Raw genomic sequence first — 12,509 nt, 5'->3', positions numbered from 1 at the left:
GAACCCATAAACTGTCTGTCTGCTTCTTTAATTAGTAGAGGATGTAACAAGATTGTTTGGGATTCCTTTGGAAGGTCCAGAACAGTAACAACTTTAGGAAGACAATGATTAGAATTACAAAGACATTCAGGTAGACGCTTCTGAAGATCAAGAAAACTTATTCCCTACTGCAAAATATATTATTTTGACACTTCATTTCCTTTTTATGTTGTTATTGTCTTTCTTCTATTATAATTATTATTGTGTGGTATTCTTTATCTTTGGTGTCTGGTATTTTACTTGGGAAAAAGCAGTCATTATGTGTGGATTCAGAAAACTATTTCCTCCTACTTTAGCATGCCAGGGACATGTACTGCCTTCTCTGCAACATGAGTATGGATTGTCTGCTTGGTTCAATTCATCTGTCCCCTGCTACTGAAACTAATGCTATTTCTCAAGTGGCATGCACTGAAAGTCTTCACGTGAAACAGTTGATGAATTTATTTCTACATTATCAATTAACAATTTACTTAAGTATCACATTATTTCTTTATTTTAACAGACATAGCTTTCATATTTTCATCTTTTCTTATATGACAGTACATGGAAGTTCACACCAAAAAACTATTAAAGCTTCAATATCTTGAAAAAAGACTACATTAGAGTGATTTCTTTCAGCCTCACACAGAATCACAGAATGGCCAGGGTTGGAAGGGACCTCAAGGATCATGAATCTCCAACCCCCCTGCCACATGCAGGGCCACCAACCTCCACATGTAATGTTAAACCAGGCTGCCCAGGGCCCCATCCAACCTGGCCTTGAACACCTTCAAGGATGGGGCATCCACAACCTCTCTGGGCAGCCATTCCAGTACCTCACCACTCTCTGGGTAAAGAATTTCCCCCTGATGTCTGACCTAAATCTCCCCTCCCTGTCCTCATAGGGAAGGTGCTCTAATCCCCTGATCATCCTAGTGGCTCTCCTCTGGACCCTCTCCAACAGCTCCCTGTCTTTTTTGTACTATGGGCTCCACACTTGGATGCAGTATTCCAGATGGGGCCTCACAAAAGCAGAGTAGAGGGGGGCAATCACCTCCCTGTCCCTGCTGGCCACCCCTCTTTTGATGGACCCCAGGATACCATTTGCCCTCCGAGCTGCAAGAGCACACTGTTGGCTCATATTAATTTTGTGAGCTATCAGGACCCCCAGGTCCTTCTCCACAGGGCTGCTTTCAAGGACCACTCCTTCCAGCTTGTATGGATGCCTGGGATTCCTCCGGCCCAAGTGCAAAACTCTGCACTTTGCCGTGTTGAACCTCATCAGGTTCACCCGGGCCCACCTTTCTAGCCCCTCGAGGTCCCTCTGAATGGCATCCCTTCCTTCAACCATGTAAACCGCACCGCTCAGCTTGGTGTCATCAATGAACTTGCTGAGGGTGTACTCGATTCTGTCTTCGATGTCATTGATAAAGATGTGAAAGAGCACCAGTCCGAAGACAGACCCCTGGGGGATGCAGCTCATTACCGGCCTCCACCTGCACATAAAGCCATTGATGACTACCCTCTGTCTGCAGCCTTTCAACCAGTTTCTTATCCATTGAGTGGTCCACCCATCAAATCCACATCCCTCCATTTTGGAGATAAGGATGTGGTGGGGGCCCATGTCAAAGGCCTTGCTCAAGTCCAGGTAAATGACATCAGTCGCCTTTCCCTTATCCACCGATGCCGTCACTCCATCATAGAAGGCCACCAGATTGGTCAAGCATGACCTTCCTCTGATGAAGCTGTGCTGACTGTTACAGATGACACGCCCATCCCTCATGTGGTCGAGCATGTCATCCAGGATGATCTGTTCCATGATCTTCCCAGGCACAGAGGGGAGACTCACCGGCCTGTAGTTCCCAGGGTCCTCCCTGCTCTCTTTCTTGTAAATGGGAGTGACATGACCCTTCCTCCAGTCATCTGGGACCTCACCTGACAGCCACGACTTTTCAAAAATGATGGAGAGTGGCTCGGCAACCACCTCAGCCAGCTCCTTCAGAATCCTGGGATGCACGCCATCTGGCCCCATAGATTTATACACATTCAGTCTCATGAGGCGGTCTCGGACCTGCTCTGTCCTCACAGCAGGGGGGGGGGATTTATCTCCCTGGTCCCCACCTAGAGTTTTAGGGATGCAGGGCTCGGGAACGTGAGAAGTTCTGGAATCTTGTCCACCAGTGAAGACTGAGGCAAAGAACTCATTCAGTACCTCAGCCTTCTCATTGTCCGTTGAAGTGAGTTCTCCTTTTACATTTACCAAAGGAGGCACACTCGCTTTGACACATCTCTTGTGGCCAATGTACCTGTAGAAAGTCTTCCTATTGTTTTTCACGTCCCTCGCCAAGTTCTGCCTGTGCCTTGGCTTTCCTGATTGTACTTTTGCAAGCCCGGACAGCATCCCTGTATTATTCCCAGGTGACACTCCCTTGTTTCCAGAGCCTGTATACACCTTTCTTCGCCCTCAGCATGCAATGCAGGTCCTTACTGAGCCACACCAGCTTCCTACCTCCTCTGCCTTACAGATATGATGGGGTTCTTTTCCCGTGTTTTATATGCTGATTCATTTCTTACATACTGAATTAGTTCTATTCCACCTACTAATACTCTATTCGACCTCTGTTCCTCAGTAGAAGGAAGCTTTTAAGTGTATATAAATAAAAAAAGGAAGGAAATATCTTGCTTCAGAATCTGTTTGACAATTACACAAGGCTGTTTACACAGTTCAGCCAGTATAATCATTTGTTGTAAATGTGGGAGAAGATCATTCATACAAATATTGCAATATACATGATCGAATCACTGTAGTTTTAAATGACATTGAAACGATGAAGACAAAACAGACTAAATGTGGATTTCAGAAATGTCTTCCTTTTAAAGACTGAAGCAACCATTAATATTAATGAACCTATGAATTTATGAACTCTGTGAATCTGTTTTGTTTTGTCTGTAAAGGAAGAATTTCAGGTAAAACTATGCTTCTGATAATGTCCGGGAAACTAGTTCATCAGCACTCTGAGTGACAAAATGTGCAACTTCCTCAAAGTAGTTATACGTGTATTGTTGTCCTCCAATGTGAAAGACTTTACAAAATCTAAAGTCTAGAAAAATACAGTATGACTTTGTGTAAGACTAGGGAAAAATTCATTTCAGACACTGTGAGTGTTTTATTTCTGATATCAAGAAACTGGAAAGTGATACATAGAATTGCTCATTTGTAAAAAGTAGTATCCTGAGGAGGACCAGCCACATAAGCTTAATGAGTTGTTATCATTATGTGATGCAACTTAACCTGTTGATAAATACAATTTATAAATAACAGTTATAATAGATTACCTTGTTGAGTAATTTGTTTACTCAGTTGTAGTCAACATCTGCCAAACATGGAGGTTACACTGTAGCCATCCCATCTATGGCACTTTCCTTGGGAAATTGATTGCATGCACAATCTTTTGCTTGCAATTGTTTACAGTTAGTTTCCCAATTTAGTTTGTGGACAGATTTTTGATATGAAAAGACAGTGGAAATAGCACAAACCAAGTTACGTCAGAGAACAGCTGGGGATATCTGCAGCTTTTTATCATCTTTCCACTGACTGACACAGACATCCAAATTTTACAGTGAAATATAGCCAAGTGGAAGGGTTTGTTTGCACTGACTACCACAGAAGCAGTAGATAAGATTTATTTTGCGTGTTTAAAAAGAGTCATCTTTCCTTATTCATTGCTAGCGCTCAAAGTAACACAACATATGTTCTGTACATACTACCCACGTTAAAATACAGCATAAATGGTCCCTGAATAGATATTCAAAAAAGGCTTCTGTGGAGTCTTATAGGCCCCTGGCTTATGAGTTCCTTTAAAATAAGGACAGATAGCTGGTTTTGATAAGAGGAGATACCAGGAAAAAATATCTGGGAGAGGAAACAAAAGAGCATTTATTTGGCTAATGTTATAATGTTGAAGACAGAACAAAATAGGAAAAAACATTGTTGACAGATTAATGATGTTTCACTTATTATGAAAACTCCTTCCTGACTAACTGCATTTTCAGTTCAATGTAACTACTACATATATGTATATATATATATACACACACTGAGATCCATGTTTACAGTTCTGTAATCTATTCCCTGTCACATAGTTCATGTGCTGTACAAGGCAGAGCTTAATCCTTCCATTTTATTTTTTCTTATTTGCCACTGTCTCTTCTATTTCTTTCTAATGGATTAGATTTTCTTGTTAATAAGCCTGAAATTCAAATCCTACCAGCTTTGCTTATACATGAAAGAGTATATGGACATCTGTATTTTTGTTGGTATACTTATGACGTGTTGACTCTGATGCTCATTTCACTGACTAATGATTTGATGATCTAAACAAATACACTCCCTGACTGTAAGCACAAATTTTCTGAGAGCTTACCAACAGAAAAAAAGACACTCACAGAAAACTATTGCTTATGTTTTCAAAACTAATCTAAAATAGAGGAAGCTTTCAATTCAGTGATTAGGAAGAGAGTTTACTCTGCGAGGAAAAAAAAGACAGAAACTGATTACTTCATGCAGAGCATCCATTAGAAACACAAATAGAATCTGAGTCAGTAATAGTGGAAAGAAAGAATTCTAAGCTGACAATTATGCTGTTATCATATCATGCACTTGGGAGTCCTCTGGTAGCAAACTTTGTGAAGAATTACTCACTGATGTATAGAGAGGATATTAATGTTTTTCAGAAGATGCAGTGAAAGTGTTATTGAGTCTCAAGAGTCTATGTTTTGATGAAAAATTAAGAAGCTTCCAATTATCCCTGTTTGAATGGAGAAGATTTTTAGGTAACAAAATGAAAAACTCCAGAACCATGACTTGGAATGATAAAATTAATAGGGAACAGCTTTCTAGCTTCTGTGAAGCTAAATTCCCCACAATACTGAAGGATATAACCTAGAAGACAGAAAATTTGAGGTAAATAGGTAGTTCTGGGAGAAATAGCTCATAAAGAAGATAGTGAATGTATTAAGATAATAGAGTATAAGAGTTGACATTATGAGGTACTCATAGTGCAGGAAAAACACACTACCTTCAGTGTGTTCTTTATTGCATCCAATCATTAACATTCTCTTCTCCAAAGCAAATTAAAAATTCAAAAAACAAAACAGAACAACAACAACAAAAAAAGCCGAAGAAGAAAAAAAATCTAATCATAACATCCTTAACAACCTTAATAAAAAATGGAAGAATATAACATTTCAAAGCTTTTTCTTTCTTTTTTTTCCACAGCTGTGTTTATAACTTATTTTTTTAAGGCTTTTCCATGCCCACAGAACCCATTTTCAGGCTGCAGCCTCTTTTTGCTGTGGGTACAGCTTCCACATTTAGTGATGTAGCAAGCACTAAGTGTAATTTGCCCTTTGGTTCCATGTTCCTTTCCAATTCTTGGCATGTGGGAACTTTCTCCTATCCAAACTTGAAAACATGTCTATAACTTAAAAACAAACCAAAACAACAATGAAAAACACCCTTACCTGCTTTTTACTTTTAAAAAAATAAATATATATATATATCAGAATTTTATTATCAAAGCTTGATCTTACAATTAATATTTTCATAAAATCTACAAAAAAAGCAATCAAGATTCGCTTTATGTAACTTTCAACATTGATGTTTAGAGAAATGAGCTTGCCATAGTGAGTGATTTCCTTTTATAGAGTTTATCATTTGTCTATCTTGCTTTTAAAGGTACAGATTCTTCAAATCATTCTAAACTTCTTTGAAAAATGCTTTAAATCATTGCTTTAAATCATTGCATTTAAATCATTCTGAAAGGCAGATTTTTTAGTAGGATGGACAGTGGTAATTTTTAACTGTATTTAGTGCTGACTGTGGCACAAATTAAGAAGTGTTACTACTTCTAAAGTGTTTATCTTGTTTTTGCAGTTATACTCTGGGAGTGTGTGATACAGTTTGGAGGAACTTCTTTTCAGCTGTGAAAGTGAATTATTAAAGAATCCATTTCATTTTCCAGGGAATCTCTGGGATACAGTTAAGAAAGTCATAGGACAAAAATATAGGAATACCCAAGCAATCACATTTGTTTATTTGATTTTGTTTGTTTTACAATCTTCAATGTCATTTTTTATTCATTAGAATTCACAGGAGTAGCCTTAGCTTAGATCATTTCTTCTTCAATGTAAGCTGTAGCTTCAAATAAGTCATTTTGTGCAGTTAATCAGGACTCTCAGAGGAAACAAAGCATTAGCTTGATTAAGGCTCTGTATTGAAATTGAGACATTTTAGCTTTGTTTCTTCCCTCCATCATTTCTGGTTCTGCCATAATCTTCTGTTAAAATTTTTGAGCTACAATCTATTGCTGAATCCCTTGTTTGTTCATTAAAAGAACTGATAGTAGATCATGTATTTAAATTGCAATTCTTTGGGGCAATAATTGTTTCTTTCTGTCTTTGCATTTAGAAGCAAACAAAATGGAATGTGTATATGGTTTTGCTTATTTGTTTATTTTAATACAAATCCTAACAGTCATTCCAGTAGTGTTAAACAAAGCCAGGTATCAATGGTATTCCACACTACATTTATATCATTGGCCAAATCTTCATTCAGCTATCTTCAGGACTCCGTAATTTGTATTTTTCATTGCTGAACTGAAATTTGTACTCAATTCTACCCCACAGCTAGAGACATAATTTGCTCTGCCTCTAGAAAGCCTGGTACAGACCCAAAATTATCCCATGAGCAAAACCAAAATAGAATAGAAGAAAGTCACCATTCCTCCAACCAAGTAAGTCTCAGAGCATTGCAAAGCTGTGCAGATACTGAGGGAGGATGTCAATATCCTTATCTCCATGTCAGAGGATGGGTAAGACAACTCCATTCTAAACTTTTTAACAAAGCTAGGAAGTGAGGTTTTGAAAGTAAGGGTAATTAGAGAAATACAAGCTATTAGATTTAGCATTCAGAGTAAGGCAATTTAATTTTGGAACCATCTCACTGTTGGTGATAACTGTTGCTGGAGGAAAGAGTTTTAATACTTGAATGTGATCTACCCACTAAAGCGAGCTTTTCTATTTGCAGTGAATGCGGTGCATGGAAAGTGGCAGCTACTTCCATAATAGTACAGCTTGCCACTAGCAGCTACTAAGCAAACTGTGACTTCTTTCACAATGTCTGTGGAATTCAATTTAGACCCTATCATGAGTATGAGCAGGTGATTTGGCTGACTTTTCCTGTGGAGGCTAACAAGTTGCATTATAGTGCCTGGATACTTCCAATGGGATCAATCAGGATATGTTAATTGCGCCAAGATAATTTTAAAGTGGTGTAATGGGAAATTTTGTTAACTTGGGAGAAATGCTATATTTTTAACAGTGAGGGGTATTGTTATTATTATTCTTTTGAACAGGTGGTCTAACAGCATGGAAGGAACCATGCAGCTGACAACAAGAGAAAAGAGAAGGATACAGAGCAATGAACCAGCAGGAAGTTCAGAGTTTGTTTGGATAATTTGAAAAACTTATTCGTAGATGGCTCATCTGCACCAAGAAATACAGTACTCTCACAATGAATGCATTTGAGCAGCACTTTATAGTGCTTTGTCAATTGCTTCTTTATCTATCTGCCGAAAGATTTAACTAGGGAAAATCCTGGTCACCTTTTACACAGTATTGAAAAAGTGATAACTGTTCACCTGAGGTACAAAGAGAAAAAGAGGAGATAAAATGCTTTTGTAGTTCTTGTAAAGTCTTATCCTGTTTTTCTAAATCTGAGCCCCCATTCCCCTCCACACACACACACACACACACACGCACGCACACGCACACGCAAAAAAAAAAAAAAAAAAATACCCAAGAGAAAACAATAGATAATTTGATCATGTGTTTCTGATGCCGACTGCTATGAGTAAGTTCTTATCAAGAAAAAGACAACCCTCACCCTAGGCCCATGCAGCAAGTCCCATTTCTGGCTGAAGGCAAGATATGTTTAAGGAAGAGTAGAGTACTGTTGATTGGAGGCTCTACTAGAAAGTGCAAACAGCTTACATAAAGTTATGAACATGTAAAAAGGGAGTTCATGGAGCACAGGATCACAATTGATAGTAGGTAAATAGAGAAGAATTGGAAGTTTAATTCAGTAATGGTATATATTAGGTAGTCCATAATAAACCATAGCTTAGCAATGCTTTTGCTTCTATGGTGGCAGTAGTTGAATTAAACCTTGAGAGAGTTCTTTACAAGGACCAACAGGAATGAATGTTAACCACTTCTAGGCTAGTGTTACAACTGCTGGCGCAAGAGCAACAGAAAATCTGTACACCTCAGGTGCTTCTTCTTGCTATGCTATTAAGGATAGACTGTTCCCTCTTTGCTGACTCGTAGAGAACTTATGCCTGCAGTTCTGGGGGTGTTTCTGACTGTAAATCCTGATAGAGGCTCCAGCTGCTTCCACTCGGCCTTGAATTAAGTGCTTCTGCTCCGAATATGGACACAGCTAAAGATACAATCTCTCCCTTAGGATTTTTATTAGTTCAGATGGCTCTTTCTTCAGCATGCTGACTATTGCAAATCCAGCACTGAAAAGAACATCTCTCTCCATATGGGGTATGCAAACCTTGAGCATTGTTCCAGGATCACAAATTTCACTTTGGGAGCAACAAATTTATTGGCTAGATAACAGAAATCAGGGTGATATGCTGCCAGGTGATTTCAGAAGCTTTGTTACAAAGAACATATGAATGTGGAAGATGAAGAGGAGAAGATAGTAGTTTTGAGACGTCAGTAGATCTATGCGAAGAAACTACTGCTCACAGCTCTGCTTCTTACCATGACTGTGGAGCTGGGCCACTACTGTGTAATGTAGTTTGTTTAGTAATGTTTGTTCAGCTGCTGAACAAGAGAGAAAGCAAAAAAAATGCATGTGTCATGATAAAGTGAACCATATATGCAGCAGTTTGTTATATATAAAAAAAAGCACAAACTTTAGAATAAATTAGTTACAGAAAAGCAGAATATTGCTCTATGACTTTTTCCATTCTTTTTCCAAGTTATCAAAATAAATGCTAACTGCACAGTAAATACTGTCTACATACAACATTATTTTACAAAATAAGAGTGTTTCCAGTGACTTGATATTAATGCTGAATAATGGCTATCATTTGAAAATTATTTATATTTTTTGCTATTTATAGCCTAAGTTGTCTTTTACTTATCTTTTCATTACTTGAGGAGCCAGAACACAATATGATGCAGAAATGAGAGAGTATGCAAAGTGGCTTGAAATAATAAGAGGTGTTTTTTCGTTCACATGGCCTATCTGCTCTAGAAGGGACAAGTGTACGATCAAGGAAAGGAGACATGATGTGCTGGAGAAAAATGACTGGCAAATACAAGCTGCAGTATGAATGAGTGGCAGGACCAGTCATTCATCACTGGAAATGAGGAGGCACATTTCTAATAGAGGCTTTTTATTTATTGTGTTTATCCAACTTTTAGAATATTTATCTTACCAGGAGGTAGCCAAAGTTGACTTATAAATCTCATTTATTAAAGTGTATGGTGAAATGCCTATTGACAAGATTGTAGAATTGTCCTATAAAACTTCATTTAATAATAATAGATGATTAGAAAAGACTGCTGTGACAAACCTAAAAACATGCAGAGATTTAATGGAGTCATATACAAAGTGAAACCAGATCAAAATTTATGAATATATCAATGTTTTCATCTATGCTGTTGTCTTTATTTATTGATGTTGATATGTGTTTGGGATATTTACAATAATACAATATATTCTTTGCTCTGGGGAGATCTATGAAAGCTATTTCTTTCCTTATTGCTTTTCGAATTTATTCTGAAGAACTGTCAATTCAAGACAAGTTAGATTCAGGTCCATACAGAATGAGTGTTCTGTTCTGGAAATGGTTCCACGTCCACATATATATTTTGTGTTTTTAGAACTGACTTGGCTAATGATCCTCTACAGACCTTAGTCCCACCTCTGCAGTAAATCATTATATTGGCTTCACTCAGAAGACAGATGGAAATCCCCGACTTCAGCATTGCATGGCAGAATGTTACAAAGTAAGGAGGAAAACTAGTTCACCTATCTTCTCTTGGAGATGATAAAGCAGCATGCCAGAATCTTAAACTGGACCTTTTTGAATAAAATATTCCATTCTGGAGTGAAGGTTGAGATGCAAGTTGCAACTATGAGTAGTCAATATGGAAACATTTAGCTGAGGGAACGTTTCAATCCCACTGGGAGTCCATAAAATTTTATTAAGAAGTTTACACATAATTTTCTTATGTAAGCTTGTTAATATTCCAGAAGACGTTTTCATGATAGTAAATAATAATAACTTTTTAGTGATAAATTGTTTTTCACAAATGCAGTGATGGAAATATCTTTTTTTTTTCTCCTCAATAAATACTACCCTGTTGAAATGTGAAATGGTACCAAAAAAAAAAAAAAAAAAAAAAAAAAAAAAAAATTCTAACTAGAAATGGATAGCAGAAAATGACCTTATCAAATACATGGAAATTGATGCTATCAAATCTGTTAAGTGTTCTGCCATTATGCTAGGAAGCACTTCTCCATTAGCTGTTATAGTCATTTAGCATTTCATTTTGCTATGGCTAAAAAATTAAATCATTATTTAAACTCAAAAGCATCAATTCTATTTTTATCTTAGTGAGAAATTTAATTTGTTGTAATTTTCAACAAACACAGAAGTAGAAAAATAATGTCCCTGTCATCTTAGAAATAAGACTGTACCCTCCGAGTTTTATGGCATTTGCTTTTCTGCACTTCTTGCAGGAAGGTCTAGAATATTTGAAAAGTTGCATGGAAAAGTTTTGCTTTGGATTCTCTTATTTCCCTATACTCCAATGCATGTTATTTTACTGATTCTGTTCTGTATTTCTGTATTTTTTCCTCTGATTGAAAGATAAAAAAAGACTTGATATTTTATTGTTTACTTTCATTAATAATCAAAAACACAGCTCTGAATTTCAATTGTTTTATACCTTAGCTTTACAATTTATAGGATATGTTTGTTCATATCTTAATAATTTTTATTTCTTTCTTTTAAAATTGGATTTTACTTGTCTCCTAACAAAATTACCACTATAAAAAACACCAAATGAATATTGTATGAAAACTTTTCTGTAGAAAGTTTAGTGGCAGAAATATAGTCCTTTATTAAATTATATAGGTTTCTTTTCATTTCTTCATTTTTTTCCCCCAATATTTATTATACCCTTTCAGTTCAATAGCACATTTCCATGCAGACATTCTGATAACTTTGGCCAAATACCTTTTTTTAACTCTGCTTTGCACAGAGATTCATTCTGAATACATTAGATGGTAGATCAGAAGCTTGACTTGCAAAAATCCATTGGTAGCTTAGAAAAATACTCCTATTTAGGATCAAAACATATATTTAAATATGTGCTTGAGTGCTTTTCAAAACTTACAATTTAAATGTTACCTCATTTTTCAAATTTTATGGTCATTTTTTGGGTCAAGAGATGACTGCCACACAGTAAAAAATAATGGCATACAAATGAAAGCTGAAAAACTAGATGTTGATCTTCAAATTATTATCACTGACTCAATTTTTAACAGTAACTTTAATGTATTCTTGTGTGTTTTTACTCATGTTGCCTACTATTCTCAGAGAGAACGTGTATTTATAACTCTGTCTTGTCAGTTGATTCAAGGTTAAAGACAGTAGTGATTACAATAGAACTTGAATTTACATACAGCATGCATATTAGGCAGATTGCTCTCTTTAAACACTTTCCTAAAATAATTGGTGATAAACGGTAGTGGGTGTTACTGTTTGTGACAAATCAATGAGTTTTTCCCTCCTTTGTAATATTCAGTAGCCCTACTGTCACAATCTTTTATGTGGAATACCAGATATCTCTGGAAATCTTTTGGAATGTGTCAGTGCTGAAGCTCCATTATTAGAATGAGTGAATATTGAGTGAATACAAACCATGACAAATTAGATAAATAAATTCTGGTACTATCCATAGGAATTTTACATTGATTTTCCAAATTTGTTTTCTTTCCATTTTGCTTTCCTATGTTCCCTGCATATGCATATACAGAGAATGAATTAAAACATACCTAAAACAAGCATGTGAGAAATTGTTAGAAATATGCAGACATCCTTTCCACTTTGCCATCACACGTAATAGTCAGTTTGGATTATCTGAAATCTTCAAATATTTTGTCTCTGTTTTGTTTGTTTGTTTGTTTTCTACAGCAAGAGAGACACAACAACAAATAGAGTGTTACAATACGTACTGAAACAATTCCTTTTTGTTGCAATTCATGTTAGACCCTTTTGTGCAGCTTTCTTTATTTCTTTATAATCCATCACCTACACTTTTTCTATAACCTTTTGAAGTAAAACACAGAACATTAGCTAAAGAAATTACATTATATAAAAAGATTCTATCAGATGAAAGAC

This window comes from Lagopus muta, chromosome 2 (genome assembly GCF_023343835.1).
Source record: "Lagopus muta isolate bLagMut1 chromosome 2, bLagMut1 primary, whole genome shotgun sequence".
NCBI classification, from domain to species: domain Eukaryota; kingdom Metazoa; phylum Chordata; class Aves; order Galliformes; family Phasianidae; genus Lagopus; species Lagopus muta.
The sequence above is the reverse complement of the archived record's forward strand: the minus strand, read 5'-3'. Positions refer to the sequence as shown.